The sequence below is a fragment of the Dermacentor andersoni genome, chromosome 7 (assembly GCF_023375885.2).
Source record: "Dermacentor andersoni chromosome 7, qqDerAnde1_hic_scaffold, whole genome shotgun sequence".
NCBI classification, from domain to species: Eukaryota; Metazoa; Arthropoda; class Arachnida; order Ixodida; family Ixodidae; genus Dermacentor; species Dermacentor andersoni.
The window spans coordinates 100,065,071-100,081,757 of NC_092820.1; the positions used below are offsets into that span (position 1 = coordinate 100,065,071).

Genomic DNA, 16,687 nt, shown 5'->3' on the forward strand with positions numbered 1-16,687 from the left:
TCTTTTACCATGTTTATTAAAGATAAAAACTATTACTCTCATTTCTACCTCCAAACAGTACTACCTCCCAAGCATTCCCATTCAGTTTTTACGCGTTGCTTGACCTTGTTGAACTTTGTTTACAGTACTTATACAAGTACGTCACAGGTTTCTTCTACCACTAACACATATGGCACAACCAAGCTGACTGACAATTTAGCTTGTTTACATACATAACACCCTAAGGAAATTGTCAGGCTAACAGCGGGCACAGAAAAACATGAAAGGAGTGGGCGAGCTGTAATTAGCTGACTCGTTTGTAAAACGCTTCAATGGAACTATGTTGCACTAAACACATGCGGTGTTTGTGCTATATATGAGCAAAATACTTCTGTTATTATTCTCTGACAAATTGCTTAGCAGTGGTTAAGCAACAAAATATAACTTACAAAGCCATCTTCCCTATAAGAAAAGTTTAGCTTTCATGCTGTAAGCAGAAAAAGATACGTTTTTAGCAGACAACAGTTGATATCTGGCCTTGTTGGTATGACATTCTAACAGGTTTTAAATAATAGAAACAAGAGGAGTGAGACAGAAGCCTATATTCAATGAGTGGCACTCAGGCACATGTACATATGTTTAAAACACATATGCCTTTAAATACCACAGGTAGTGATAAGACTTTTTGTGCCAAAAAACTGTCATACCCCTGCCACACGTGCACAGAAGATGACATTAACTGGCTAATGCCTTAAACTTTAATGTCATTTGCAGGGTGCCACGGACATGCTTAATGGCATTAAAGCTTAATGCCATCGCGACGTAGTGCGTCCCCATAACTCACTTGGCCATCAAATGCGTACTCTCGATCCCAGTGTCTCCACATTCTGACGAGACTAAACGGATTCTTAGTGAATAACAATTAATATATTCTTCACTTTCTTTAAAAGATTGCTCTTTCTTGTGGCGTAGTGCATTTTTACAATTATTACAACTCACTTGGCCGTCGAATGCATACTCGTTTACGATGTCCCCGCCGTGGCCGTAGTGACCATATTCTCACAATATTAAGCAAACTTGTAGATAAAAACAACGAATATATTCTTCACTTTTTTAAAAGGAGCTCTTTATTTTCGTAGAGATGAGCAGGCGATCCTGCGTCTACTCATGGCTAGAGCACTAATCGTGAGTGCGTTAGCCAGGAGAAGCTGTTCAAATGCACGGTGGCAGCTCTTTGCTTTGTTGGTCTCATACTGAAGCCTTCGAATTTCTCTACGAAGCTTGACTCGAAGAAGCACATACGCCTGAACAAACTGGAGCACACCGTCAAATTCTTCAGGATCGCTGCTTGAGAGCTTTGAAGCTGTGAGCGCTATTTTTCCAATTTCAATGCTTTGGCTACGCTATGGATTGGCCGTCAAGCTAGCTTTGGCTTCAAACAGATTACGGCTGGGTGCAACAAAAATTCCTGAAGGAAACTACATACAATATGCCGATTAATGTTTCTCATGCCATTTTTTAAACGTCTACTTCCTAGATAACATTTTATTGTGTTCCGATTGGCAAGCAAACTTAGCCGTTTCACCGCAGCTATCGCCATCGCAATGCTTAATGTCATTAAGTATGCGCTTGTATGCACGATCAAAATGTAATGGCATTAAGAAACTTAAGATCTCAAACTTTTAATGGCATTAACCTCGCCCGTGTGTCACAGGTATCAGTGTCAGAGCACAGACTATGGCCCATTAAAAATGACAATTCTTTTTCTGACAGAAGAAGCGGCAAAGTGAAGCTAACTGCAGTTTTTGCTGCTTCCAATTACTAATCTTATTATTGCTCTGTGTTCTTGCAAAGCTAAGATGCTTGAACCTATGGTTGGCACCGAAATGTGCCACAATGAAACAGAAGCTGCTCACTGCATTCTTTCCTGACATTATAATGCTCTCTTAATTTAACATTCAGGCAATGGCCCAACTAGCTCGCACAGATCTTTCCAAAGAACTGTGATATCCGCTAAACAACTGCTTTGCAATCCACAAGAAGTACTAAAAGCCATATTTTTGCAAGAATACGTGCGTCCTATCTGGTAGTGGACTACTACCACGCTTACATATTGCTTTTGACCATCTTGGGAGTGAAAAAAAAAACTACTTTAACAACACATTCTGTCAGACCTCTCAAACTGTGAAAGATTTTACGCAAGTACAGCACAACAGCGACAGTGCTGCCCATAATGTTGTCTTGAAGATGCTGGAAGACTGCACCGTTATGGTAGCTTTTTGGCCCCATGCAAGTCAAAAACAATTCGCCACAGTGTCCACAACCAGATAGAACATATGTATGCTTGCAAAACATGCCATTTTATGCCCTATGGGAATTGCAAGAAAGCAGTTGTTTAGTAAGTGAGCCAGATGGGCCACTGCCTGAAGGTTATATTAAGCAAGTGTTATCATGGTGGAGAAAAGACGTAATAAGTGGCTAGTGTTGCATTTAGCACATGTGGATGCAGTCTATTTTTTTACAAACCTTGGTTTTGCCGAGACAAAGTCAAAGTAACAAGAATAATAGCTGTAGAAGCAATGACTGCAACTTTAGGTGCCCTTTGTCCCTCGCTCATCCAGAAAAACAATTGTCTCAGTGGTTCTGGTGTAACACAATATTGTGCCCGTTTTCTCATGTATCAAAGCAAGAAGTCTTCCCAATATCCATGGCATTTGTGAAGGCGCACGTGCATCCTCAGTGTATATGTATGCCTCGGTCTCAAGTAAACCATTTACTAGAAATTTAGTGCTCGTTCACACTACCAGTCATGGAAGCATAGTCTGAATATGTACATGTAGCCACATGTAAAGCTATGTCATTTACTGTGACAATGGCACAAGCACCGTGGCATCGACAGGGACCTGATTGCTGGGATTCAAAGCATTACCCATTCCTGAAATTCTCAATGATTTATGGCAATAGATATGCTGGAAGGAGGTCATGCAATCTAAACCTTTGCAAAAAAGTGGACCCCTGGCTTAAACCACAAGGAGCACTCAATCGTACTCGAATGTGTCCCAATAACAGCTCTGGAATTCACACGAAGAAATGCAGTGTACATTTCACTGAATGCACATTTAAATGATGTGAATGGTTATGACATATGAATAGCATTTGCAGTACAAATTTATGCTGTATAAGATTACCTTCAGTCTGGGCAGGCTGTGATGCAGTGGGTTCAGCATCTGGAATATACCACAGCGCTAGCGAATTGTCTGGCATATATGCATGGGGAACATACAAAAGGATATATATATATTTCTCCCACAGTTTTCATCAAAGATGAACATGCTTCTTAAAAAGCGCATAAGCCAACAGCAGCAATGTAAAGCTAAAAACGGCCCTTTGAATGGCTGCATTGCTTGGGCCCCGCACAGCTTGCCATGTCTCTCGTCATCCCCTTCAAGTAGCATTTGAGCCCTTTCAGAGCCTGCAGGACTTGCAGGCACACCAGATAGAAGGAATTTAAATCTTGCTTCCACTAAAACAATAATTGGAACACTTGATTTGCCTTTTATAAACTTGTTATTGTCAAGTGTGCATTCCTTTCAATGCAACGTTGAACACCAGCATGAAACCATAGTTAGAGGCACTTACAGTTAAATATGTGACTTGAGGCAGCGTTGCAATGAGAATGTTTGCTCAAGTAGCTTTCGATTTTGTTTCTGGAGATGGAGGGCTCCTTGCTTCCAAATTTTTTTCTTTTATTGCTTGAAGCAACTCGCTCCTGGAACAAACCGAGTCGCTTTCACACGACGAACTCGACGGAGTTGGTGTCCATGTCGCGCCCTGCAGGCAAGGTAAATGTCAGCCTCGCAAGACATATCAGTTAGCTACTAAATTCAAGTTGCGCTTACCTTTCTTTGTCCAACTTGGCTTGTTGGAACACAATCGTTGTTTATCAATGCAGCCTTCACATTTGATTCCCAAATTTCTTATGCCATTGTCTTTGCAGCAGCACGATGATGCTTTCGCCTCTACAGACAGAAAAAAAGAAGGCATCACACTTCCCTCGTGAAAAACTATTGGTGGAGCAGCACTACTATCCGATAACTCATACATGTGTATGCAGCAGTACAACGTCAATTTAGGCTAAACGAAATGTGCAAACAATGCATGCTATACTTTGTTGATGTATTTGGCTTATACTCCTGTGACAGTTGGTAAAATAGCATTACCTTTCTTTGTTTCTTTTTGTCTTCTTCATCTTCGGTTGTATCATCGTCCACATAGAGTTTTGGAATGTGCACCCCCTTTGCCGTCTGACGTTTTTCCAAGCCGTCTCGTGTGCCTTCACCAAAAGAAACAGAGCATTATGTTTCTTGCTTTCCTAAAAAGTTTCACCTAACCTCCTAGCAGCCAAGAGTACGGTTTGAAGAAGTTTGTGAAAGCAGCCGCAGTCCGGTGGTGTAATATTTATTTAACCAGCAAGATGAGTGAATGTATTACACCCGCATAATATTACCATAACTCCATCGATCAACTACCCATCTATCACAGTATTAATGTTGCTTTACTATTTTTATTTGCACACATGTGCATATCTGCTTTACTGCCATATATTTTCGCATGTCTTCATTTACGTATGTCTTTTCGAGATACAGCGTAGTTTCTTTAGTTTATACCGGTCCTGCATTCCAGCTCCAAAGGTGATCATCACCGTTAAATGAATCAGCGCTAATTAAAAAGATCTACAATCACTTGCACGCTGTCTACATGCGAGTGTAACATTTTCTAAGTAATTGGTTACATCCCGAAATGGTTCTGTTCGCAAAGCACGGTCTCCAGATATGTGAATGTTGCGAGCGACTTCAAAATTTTCACAAGTAGCAGAGAAATAGAAGCACGTTTATAAACGTTAGTATTAGCCCCTTATGGTCCAACATCAAGATCTGCCCACTGCAAGTTCCTGTGTTTTCTTCGTTGACGTCGTCCTGCCACATGACAGAATATAGCAGTCTATTGTGAAAATCTGTTTCGTCATTTGGGTCGAACCTCTCGATGTGCACGATATGTAGATGGTTGTCCACTTTGTGAGCGAAGCGTACAAGTGCAAACATGACCTAACACTAATAGTAATTAAAATAAAATACAACAAATCAGCCAAAGAGAGAGGGCGGCTGATACTATAGACAAATTCGGAAGGCAAGGGACTATTAAAAGGAACAAAAGCTCAGCGATATATGTTGACCTATGCGACGTGCGAACAAAAGACAAACGATCGAGAACACAACCACTGATGACGACAGGCAAACGAAAAATTGGAAAGGTCGATGGCAAAAATATGCAATAAGCAACACATCGGCTTCCATGACGCTGATGATGTCCATATCACCTCCGCCGGCCAAATTACTTCGAGGCCATATTCGGTTCAGCGACTTTTTATTATTATTTTTTCATTTCACGCTATTCTACACATTTGCTCACAACAGTTGACCTAAGCTAATTTTTGTATAATAGCAATAAACAAAACTGCAGGCAAACATTTTTTGCTAAGCAAATAGGCATAATACCATCCAATTGAAGGCCTTTAGGGTATACTGAAATAATCAAGTACAGCTGGGTGACAGTATATATTGATTATGAATGTGTGATATAGATATCTATTTGTGGTCAGGTTTATTTTTTTTTTCTTGTCTGGCTAGAGCTTTATTGTAAATATTGACCGCTCACCGTACAGATTGCCGCCATCTTCATTGACGTTATGTTGTGTGGGCTGTGTTTCGTGCTCGGTTGTCGTGGGAGCCCTGTGGTCATGGGGATTGCTGTGGTATGTATCCGATTGTGGTTCGCCCTGAAGAACATTGAGGCTGGATGGCATGTGCCATAGTGTGTTAAATGGAGCGACTGCAGTCATTCTACCCCATATTTTCGTTTGTAAATCAGTTTGTAAACACGTTACGTTACGTTGCACCGTATAAAGCCTTACGTGTCGAAGTTGAAGCGGAGGAAATGCTATCTTGGTTGTGGTGTTAGTGTCGCGGATCTCCCGAAGACGGCCAGATTTCGTTTGATAGGAACTCATTCATGTGACCGGCCCGTGGCAGGTGCACAAAGTGCCTCTGCTGTATCGCTGTAAACTGCTACGCCACTACTACAGCAACCCGACCCAGACGCAACACCCCTTCACACAAACAGCTATGCAGCAGAATGAGGCGATGATGGCCAAAATGCAGCTGAACTGTTATCCCAGTTTTCTGATATCAGTGAATGTTCAGAAGTGTCTGGTGACGCTGCCAATAGAACAGATCACTTTTTCCGATCTGGTGACCCGAGCAATACTGGAAGAGCTTCTTCAGAAGATGATGGTGACCATGAAGATGCACACAACAGTCCCCCACTGCAAGACTTGCTTGCTTTAACAGTGAATTTCGCTATAGAGTTTGGGCTTCCCTGGAATGGCGTCGAATTTCTCCAGAAGCTGATCGCGTACGTTCTTGACAGGAACAACGTTCCTGAAACCAAATACCTTTTGAAGAAGTATGTTGATGCAGGTGCCAAAGCCGCGAGGTTTCATTTCTACTGCGCAGAATGCCTGACGTGGCAGGCTGTAACTTTAGGAAAACTTCAAGAAAGAAACAGCGTTGAGGGCTGCTGTTTAATCTGTCATAAGATGTACAGTGGCCGCAAAATGCTCCTTGATGGCCACTTTTTTTACGTTGCCACTCCAACAGCAAATCTCCTCTCTCCTTGCTGATACATCTGTGGCAGCTGCCCTTTCCAGCCAACTTGAAGACATTACTCAGAACAGAGATAACAGCCAAATGACTGATTTCACTGACGGTCAGTTGTTTAAAGACATTAAGGCGAAGATTTCACTTGGCACTGCTCTGTGCTTACAAACTGGCTAGAGTATGCTCACACGTTGCACTTTGTAATTGCACGTAACAGGCGTTATGATCGGTTGTTTCCTGTTTGCATGTCAAATTTACGTTGATGGTACATCATTATTCACGGATTTTCTATGTAGCATGTTTCAAGATGTGTACATTTAGACAGTAGAAACGAATTCCATTGGCTGATACTGTTGTTGAGCAAAGAGCACCTGTCTTGCTTGTATCCTGTCACCGGGGTTTGCAGATTTAAGACACCAGAAAGATGTACTCACTTTTAATCTTCCAATAAAGTTTGACACGTGTGTTGTTCCCACTTTTTCACAAGCATGAATATGTGGGTGCAGTTTTTTTTGACCATGTAAAAAGCAAAATGTGTTGCCTCAGATAAGAAAATTTAATGCGCAAGCTTCTCTCAGAAATTTTCTAATACTTATTAGACATGTGCAATTAAAGCTTAGATAACTGTAACAAAGCGTGACTAGGAAGCACAGCTGAAAAGCAAAAGCTAAGACATCACAGTATGCATAATTATACTTGACAAAAGATCATTGTTTGCGAAATAAAAGACTAGTCTGGTTGATTGCCTAAGGAATAAATACACCAATTTACCATGCGTGACAAGATGTATATAGAAGGTTCAGATGAGCATTCACTCTGGTAATACTAATACCACTGAAGAAAAAAAATCAACTGTAGCACCACACATCCCTGACCATGGTAACTTGTATCAGAGGAGGCTTACATGAAGTACAGATGATAAAACTTTGCTGTAAAATAAATATGAGGACAGGTAGAAGCACGTAAACAACACAAATAATCCCTAATATTTATCTGTACAATATTAACGTTCTAGCCCTGCAACGAGCAATCAAGTTGCACAGAGGCTTTATGTAGTCTATCTCGGGCATCCATGATTCTTGACTAGGCCATCCTGTAAGTCGCTGCAAGTCACTAAAAATATACCTGCTTCATAGGCTTGTTTCCAGTAGTCGAAAACTGTTCCAATGGCATTTGTAAATTTTGATATTTTAACTCGGCTGGGTTAATATCACTAGACGGTGAGAATTGTGACAGACATCAATTACTGTATGGAAGAGAATGAGAATTGTAATGCTGGTCTTCCCACTATTTTGGCTGTGTTGCAGCTCGCTGTAGAGTGCTCATAAATATGTTTCTCTACCCGTAGCGTTATGCTGGAGTACGTACTTAAGTTGCCCACGAAGTGCAAACCCAGTGGTTATGGTGTGTTGCTGCTAAGCACAGTCATGTGTTTGATTCAGTGATAGCACCAAAACGCTTATGCCATACGGTGTACTATATTTACATGTAAATAACGTCAGGGAGGACTTCCTGTCTCTCGGAAAAAAAGAAAAAAATTGCACATATAATGGCAAGTGATGACAGCGGGAAAAACGGGAAACGACGTACAAAATAAGATGCCCGCTGGGGGCATTACCCATTGTTACTATGGGCTGCCTTTGCAAAATGCACTGAAGGGCAAGCGCAGCCACAATTTACCCATCACTGTTGACGTCTTAGTTACATTGGCAAGAGCTACTTCATCCTCCCTTCCATAAAAGTAATTGAACAGCCAGCACAGCAGAAAGGCCTGCGGCACCAACAAACATGGCTTCATGCACATTAGTGATTGCGGGGGTGCCTAGTAGTTTAGCTTACTGTTGTTTGAAGTGCGAGGGAAAAGAAAGTTGTTATATTCATTTTGTGAACCAGTATATAATGCAAGGCGTGTTCCGATGCCTGAAATTTTGAACAGTTTCATGTTATGTTCACCCAAATATAGTATGGTATAGCCGCCAGGATGCAACAGTCACTTGCACTAGTCTTTATTGTATGCTGTCTCTAACAACGTTTGATCCCTGCCCAAGCTCCCTACCCCGAAATATTCTACCTTAGGTAAATCGAGAAAAGCAAGTCTGATGTCTTTTAAATAAGATCAAATGCATTCTACTCGTATACCAAGCATTGAAAAACCCTATTCAATCAATAAAAGTATCACTCTAGAGTGAGGCATCATTCATGCGACTAACTTTGCTGTCTTACAGGTTCACGCAAGATCCACTAAAAATAAAATTGTTAAAGAGTTGGGATAGCTTCTTGAAGGAAGGCATCATCTCTACAGACAACCATGGTCACGCTTTGCTTGTTTGAATATACAAAAAAGAAACACTGCTTTGCATTAAGCAGTTACATCAAAATCTGGACCTATGCATAATAATATCTATGCGATTTCCTTAGTATGGGGTTTCCATCAACATGATGCACATAGTGAACGATGGTGTGCCCTGAATTATCAAAAATCCCTCTGTCTATGCATTTGTATGGGCACCTTATCTCCAGCAAGCATGTCAAGCCAGAGAGAGAAATAATTCCATCAGGGCTTCCACAAAGCCATGGCTGTTGCGGATGAAGTAGCAGGCCCAGCTGAAATGTCATTTGTTGCTCATTTGTGTTACGCAGACAAAAATTGTTGCACAGATTATTTCTTTGCCCATTACTTATTTAAATATTGTCAACATTTCCTCGAGCTTCCTTATAGTCAAGATTTATATTTAGGCTAGTTGGTTCATATCCGTAATAAAACGGCGCCAGAGAACGCAAGGGGCCAGACGAAGAAGAATACGTACACAGGGCGCTTATGGTGACACAACAAAGGGTTAATAAAAGTATACTTTTACAACATTAATACAATTTGATACAGATGTATAAAAGAAGCAGGGTGCGAGACTGGGATAGTTGGTAATCCATGACGAGGTGCACAGCGCAACAATGGACAGAAATGCACAACGAAGGCAAGCGCTTGCCTCCCTCGTGCCTTTCCGGTGCACTGTCATGCTGTGCACATCAGCATAAAAGATGACAATTTGCTTTGATATGTTGTCAGTTCACTTTGGGCTGCCTGTGAAAATACGGCAGGATATGACACATGTACTGTAACATTAAACATTGCATAATTGAAAATGATTCCAACTATTATGTTTTTATTTGTTATCACAAAGTTGGCTGTACTTAGCTCTCCAGAGAATGCGAGTGCTGTGCTCACCTCTGTCACCGTAACACCACGTTGCTGCTCAAAGTCCTTCCTGGCCACTGGCTCCATACATATTCTTAATATCAAGCACACACATGTAATTTATATTGCTTAGGTCCAACTATCTTAACGTACCATATCTTGTAGCCTCGGACGAAAAAAAATTGGACTTGGAAAAGGCTGTGAAGGATCTCTTTAGGGGCCTCTGCGGGTACGCAAAATGGTATGTGCTGCTGATGCGCGCTTTACGTTCCTTGTGCCGCCTGCATAGACGTACATGTACACAACATAAACATAACGAAACGAACATGTAAGAAATATATATGTGCAATGCTTTCTGAACCATTGTTACCTCGGACAACTTGACTGGCCAGCAGTCAGAATGCATAGCTCATTAACAGGCTCGCATACAACGAAATCGTTGTAAAATGCCCTTTCTGGTGTCAGCCCTTGTAGGTGGTTCCTTGGGGTTATGATTACTTTAGGGAAGTCACCCAACATGTCCAGCATGTGAAGTGGTCTGTGTGGTGACTTAGGCAGTATGCTAAGCTTTTGCCGCAGCAATGTTCTTCGACCTCTTTCAAAAATTGCATAAAAATTTCGCCATGCCTGATCTCCGCCTCATTTTTTTCCATCTCGTTAATTTATTTACATACCTACTTCGCCCATTGGGCATTACAGTAGGGAGGACAGATAATATAGTTTTACGTGTAGCTGAAGCCCAATGCTACATACAATTTATTTACAGGGACCATAGAGTTTCTCACTACATTACATAGAGGGAAATCTGGCACTGCTGCGCTGTGGTATGCATGGGAATGCCGGTATATTGTGGATTCGGATTGGCATCGTTCTCGTAGAGACAGAACACCTTGAAGACCCGCTTGGCAAGTACCGTTCAGTCTGTCACAATGATTCATTTTCTACTAGAACAGCACGTGAAAAGCTGTTTTAGCTTTATTATTACGCGAAAACATGTTTTGTTTAACTATGAGAACTTGTTATTGTGTGTACAACTACATGTTACGTAAAAAGTATCAGCGGGCCGCTAAAGTTGGAAGACAGACGACAAGGTTCGCGCTCGCTTTGAAACAGTTGGTCGTCTGTTCTTGCTTTTCTTTGCTTGGTCATGCATCGTGGGTGAGTAAAGATGTAATATGCGTGAATGGAAACATTTTATGAAGATTTTACTTTGAGAACGCGTTATTTGCGTAGCCATATCCACGCTTTAGACAAAGCCTCTTACAACACCAGCCAACACGAGCCTCGCAGACACATATACCGTCATTCCCATGACGGCACGGTGCCCCCTTAAGAAACTCCCATAGACGGTGGCGCCAGATTACCCTCTAGGTGTTATAGTGAGAAACTCTATGACAGGGACGCTAACGGAAGGCAAAATGGCGACGCTATATCAAGCGGGCGCACGTCGTCTTCCTCCTCCTCAGTGCAGCCACACTGTGGCGGCTTTTCCGTAGCATCACCCCCGGCAGTAGAAGTAAGGTGGCTAGAAGGACAGGTGTGAATACCGGCGGCGCAAACGTGACCCCACAGCTCACCGATGCCGCGGGGCGGCGCTGTTGACCAAGGCGGGGTAAGCACGCAGCCGAAATGAGCGCCTCGCCAGCCTCGCGTCGGCTGCATCTCTACCACCGAAGTGAAAGTTAGCCCGTTTCGGGTATCGCGCGCTTTCTGGGAGCGTCAAAGAATGAATCTTTATCATGAAAACAATGTTATGTCAGCCCAAATCATAACTCCTGTGAAATTTTACGGGCCCAGTTCGCACTGTATCGAGATTCAAACGCGTTTTGTCTGTGCGCATTTCGTGAGCTGGCTTTGGGTGTTAGGAGCTAGTGGGGGCTTCGAAATAATTTCGACCACTTCGGGTTCTTTAACGCGCACTGACGTCATACGGCACACGGGCGCCTTGCATATCGCCTCCCTGAAAATGCGACCGTCGTCCTCGAGATCAGCAGTGAATCACCCTATTAATGCAATGATCAGCAATGAGCCACCCTAGTAGAAGCACCGTCCCGGTGCTTAGTCTACACATCCGCGGTTAAAGGTGTGTGGTATGGCTAGGGTGGCTAGAAGGGGAGGTGTGAATACCGGCAGCGCAAACGTGACCCCACAGCGCACCGATGCCGCGGGGCGGCGCTGTTGACCAAGGCGGGGTCAGAATTCACTCGTATAGACCAAGGCGGGGTCAGACAGAATTCACTCGTATAGACCGTTGACCATTACATCGGTAATATACAGGCTAGCAATGCAGGCAATCAAATTAAAGCTTCAAGCATGGACAGAGAATAATGGCATTTTGGGAGAGCTTCAGAATGGCTTCAGAATAGGTAGGCGTTTGGACGATAACTTGTTTGTTCTTACTCAGTGTATTGAAATATCAAAAGCAGAAAGCAGACCGTTGTATGTGGCCTTTTTAGACATTACAGGAGCCTACGACAACGTAGACCGCAGCATTTTGTGGGATATTCTGGAAGGGGAAGGCTTAGGTAACGATTGTATGCAGCTTTTGAGAGAGATTTACCTAGAAAATACTGTTTGCGTTGAATGGGAAGGGATGAGGAGCGCGGAGAAAGTTCATATCAACAAGGGACTGAGGCAGGGGTGCCCTTTATCCCCGCTGCTGTTTATGATGTACATGGTGAGGATGGAGAGGGCGCTAGAAGGAAGTAATATCGGGTTTAATCTCTCATACAATAAGACAGGTACAGTAATAGAGCAGCAACTCCCAGGTTTATTTTATGCGGACGACATTGTGTTGCTCGCTAACAAGCAAAGTGATTTGCAATGTCTGGCTAATATCTGTAGACAGGAAGGCAACAATTTAGGTTTGAAATTTAGTGTTAGAAAATCAGGTGTTATGGTATTCAATGAAAACAGTGAACAGACAGTGGAGATACAGGGCCAAGAAATACCTCGGGTAACAGAATATAAATACCTTGGTATATGGATAAACGAAGGCAATGGATATATGGAAACACAGGAAAAAACCATAACAGTCAAGGGGAAGAGAAATGCAGCCATAATGAAGCACAGAGCGCTATGGGGATACAATAGGTACGAGGTCCTCCGAGGTATGTGGAAAGGGGTAATGGTTCCAGGACTTACTTTTGGAAATGCGGTTGTTTGCTTTAAATCAGGGGTACAATCAGGACTCGACGGGAACCAAAGGTCAGTGGGTCGCCTCGCATTGGGCGCTCACGGGAAGACTACAAATGAAGCTGTGCAGGGGGATATGGGCTGGACTAGTTTTGAAGTGAGGGAAGCTCGCAGTAAATTGAGTATGAAGAACGGCTGAGGAATATGGAAGAAAGTAAATGGGCCGGGAGAGTGTTCAGGTATCTGTACAGGCAAAACATTGATTCACAGTGGAGGAAAAGAACTAGAAAGCTTACCAGCAAGTATGCGGCCTGTGGGGTGGGCAACACAGCAACAAGGAAGGTCAGGCGGAAAGTCAGAGAGGCTGAATTAATCTCATGGGTGGCGGCAATGGAAAAGAAACCTGCCATGAGTAACTACTTAAGAGGAAAAAACGAAATCAGGAAAGAAACCAATTATGATAACTCAAAGGGATGCTCATTACTTTTCGAAGCGAGATCGGGATGCCTTAGAACACGCACCTATAAAGCGAGGTATAAGAAAGAAGAAGAAGCATGTGCTTGCTGCGGTAAAGCTAGGGAAACGACGGAGCATACTTTATTAGAATGTGAAGACGTCTACCCAGCGGTCGATTTAGGCACCACTGGCCTCCTTGAAGCCCTTGGGTTCAGCGGGAGCAGTGGTAAAGCAAACAGGTCCGCAATAGACATTAGTAAGAGGCGATTGGAGGATTGGTGGAAGAAAAGTAGGGAAACGACAAAAGACGGAGACGTACAAAAGCACAATTCGCAATAGGGGATCAGAAAGTTTGGACGCGGTAGTTCATAGTGCTTTTTTTTTTTTTTTTCATTGGTTAACCTAGGTAGGATATTAGGCAGCATAGTAGCAAGAGCTTGGTGGCGCAACCCACCGCCCCGTTTCAAAGGGGACACTCATAACATCCATCCACCCATCCATCCATCCGGGTAAGCACGCAGCCGAAATGAGCGCCTCGCCAGCCTCGCGTCGGCTGCATCTCTACCAGCGAAGTGAAAGTGAGCCCGTTTCGGTTATCGCGCGCTTTCTGCGAGCGTCAAAGAATGAATCTTTATCATGAAAACAATGTTATGTCAGCCCAAATCATTACTCCTGTGGAATTTTACGGGCCTAATTCGCACTGTATCGAGATTAAAACGTGTTTTGTCTGTGCGCATTTCGTGAGCTGGCTTTGGGTGTTAGGAGCTAGTGGGGGCTTCGAAATAATTTCGACCACTTCGGATTCTTTAACGCGCACTGACATCATACGGCACACGGGCGCCTTGCATATCGCCTCCCTGAAAATGCGACCGTCGTCCTCGAGATCAGCGGTCAATCACCATATGCGTGCCGTAAGACCTGTAAACTGCAGACATTACCTGATAAAGTCTGGAGGTGTTTACAAACCACTTTTTGTCTGCGCTTGCAGACCTGTAGCATGTCATTTTGATGCTCATATAAGGAATTTACTATGATTGCAGACAGTGAAGCAACAGATCTGGTCATGAAATCGTTTATTAACAAGTGAGCAAAAAAATATACAACACACAATGTTTCAGTGTTTTCCGTTTCTTCTCACTGCTCTGCTGATTGACACCTTTAAGCAAAAAGTGAATCCTTGTGAGGCAATAAAAACGTATAACTGAGGCTGTCAGGGTAGCAGAATGGTCTAGGCAACCAATCTTTAACATTTAACCAATTGACTGCAAAATCTCGGCCACAGCTTTGGCATGCTAGCGTGGAATTAAAAATTATGGGGTTCTACGTGCAAAAACCACTTTCTGATTATGAGGCACGCCGTAGTGGAGGGCTCCGGAAATTTTGACCACCTGGGGTTCTTTAACGTGCACCTAGATCTAAGTACACGAGTGTTTTCACATTTCGCCCCCATCGAAATGCGGCCGCCGTGGCTGGCATTCGATCCCACGACCTCGTGCTCAGCAGCCCAACACCATAGCCACTGAGCAACCACGGCGGGTGTTACACTGAATAAACGAGTGAGTTTGTTTTCAAGGGCATTGTCCAGCTTATAGAACGATTCTGACGGATATAAAAGGCCCTCAAGGTCCCACTCTTTGGATGCCTCTGGTGGAAGCTCTCTGGGGATATTGCCTTTATGGTGCTTCGCAGTCTTCACAATGTGTGGGCAAAACACGTCTTCTCGCCACATAACCTGCAATGTAATAAACTAGCCGTGCGTCGCTGCGGTGCTCAACATAACTTTGGTGGTCCACAGCATCTCGCCCTCGAATGACGGAATATCGGGAGGAACACTCCAAAACAGGCGACGAGACCAACTGACAGCCGAGGGCGCAGGCCAGCGCGGGAGTACCACGCCGTAATACCATGCCGCGAGCAGCAGCGCCACGTTCCCCCTGGTGGCATCGGTGCGCAAGGGGGTCACGCGCGCCCGAAGGAAAGCGCCGCCGGTATTCACACCTCCCCTTCTAGCCACCCTAGTATGGCTTTAGTCTCGCCGGTTAAATATAGTTGCTGTGGTTCCGGGTTGCCAGACAAGGAATCCGAGACGCTCCAGTTTTGGCGGGGAGATAATTTCGGCTTGAAGTGCGGTTGTATAAGGGGATTCAATGTCCCCGAAAAGTCCAGTGTTCTATCGTCCTCTATACGAGACATAACGAAACAATGTTTCGTTATGTCTCGTATAGTGGACGATAGAACACTGGACTTTTGTTAACGGAGGTTAACTGGGTTTATTAGGCATGGAGTACACAGGAATGGGTGTGGTTACATGGAGGTACAGAGAGTGGAGTGTCTTGAGAGGGGCGGCGGCCGACCAGCAGGAGAGGAGCGGGAGAGCCAGACGCAACTTGATATGTCGTCTGCTCAGAGTTCATAGATTCACCCCTTCGAACTCTCTGCTCAAACTTCTTTTCTTGCAGTGTGGGGATTTTTTCAACATGAAAATATTGCCACATACATTTGTCATACCAACATCTCTGATATTTTTTTTTTATTTTCCAGTGCGAGCGTCTCCTTTAATAAGGGTGAAGTCGCTATGGGAATCGGTAGCAAATTCAACGAAACCACCGCGTTATCGGGGTCCTCGGGGGCCTGATTCGCCCACCGTCATCCAAGCACTGACCAACCTGCCTACTGATGTCAGCTCCCTGCCCTGAAAACCCTGGCCAGCCCACCGACCTCGGCACCTTGCCTAATTCCAATCCTCAGGGCCCTGCCTGATCTACCGCCATTCACCTAGCTTCACGAGAACTGGATCTTTGGCGCCTGCCTGTAAATAAACTGTTTGAACATAACCGAGCGTCACTCATTTAGGTCCACGGAAAACGCGTATTTGTGCAAATTTATTCGTAAATAAACTGTCATAAAAGTGAATATTAGTATTCTGTTATTATTATTTGCATCCATAGAGGACTTATGCTTCTTGACATAATGTCTCTCTGTCGAGCTTTCCTAGCTACTATTGAGGCAGACAGTATGGGGACAATTGCTATCAAAAATGCCGCAAGCAAAAGGTCCGCGGTGAAAATGGCTGCGTACTCTGGAGCCAGCGAATTTACAATATTCGTCATGCAAAGGGCATTGGCTCGAAGCTGGGATGAATAATGGCAACGATATGGCTCAACACTGGCACTACGCTAGCAGCACAATGGCTGCTGCATTGGCATAA

General features: G+C 43.8%; 1 long non-coding RNA gene across 1 annotated transcript in view; it reads left to right on the forward strand.

The window, feature by feature from the left end:
• The window catches only part of LOC129385681 (uncharacterized), a 140,858-nt gene extending 124,545 nt beyond the window's left edge, over window positions 1-16,313 (forward strand). The window contains exon 3 of the long non-coding RNA XR_008613164.2: window positions 16,021-16,313. This is a non-coding gene — a long non-coding RNA (uncharacterized lncRNA). The remainder of the gene's footprint in view (window positions 1-16,020) is intronic.
• Window positions 16,314-16,687: the final 374 nt, after the last annotated feature.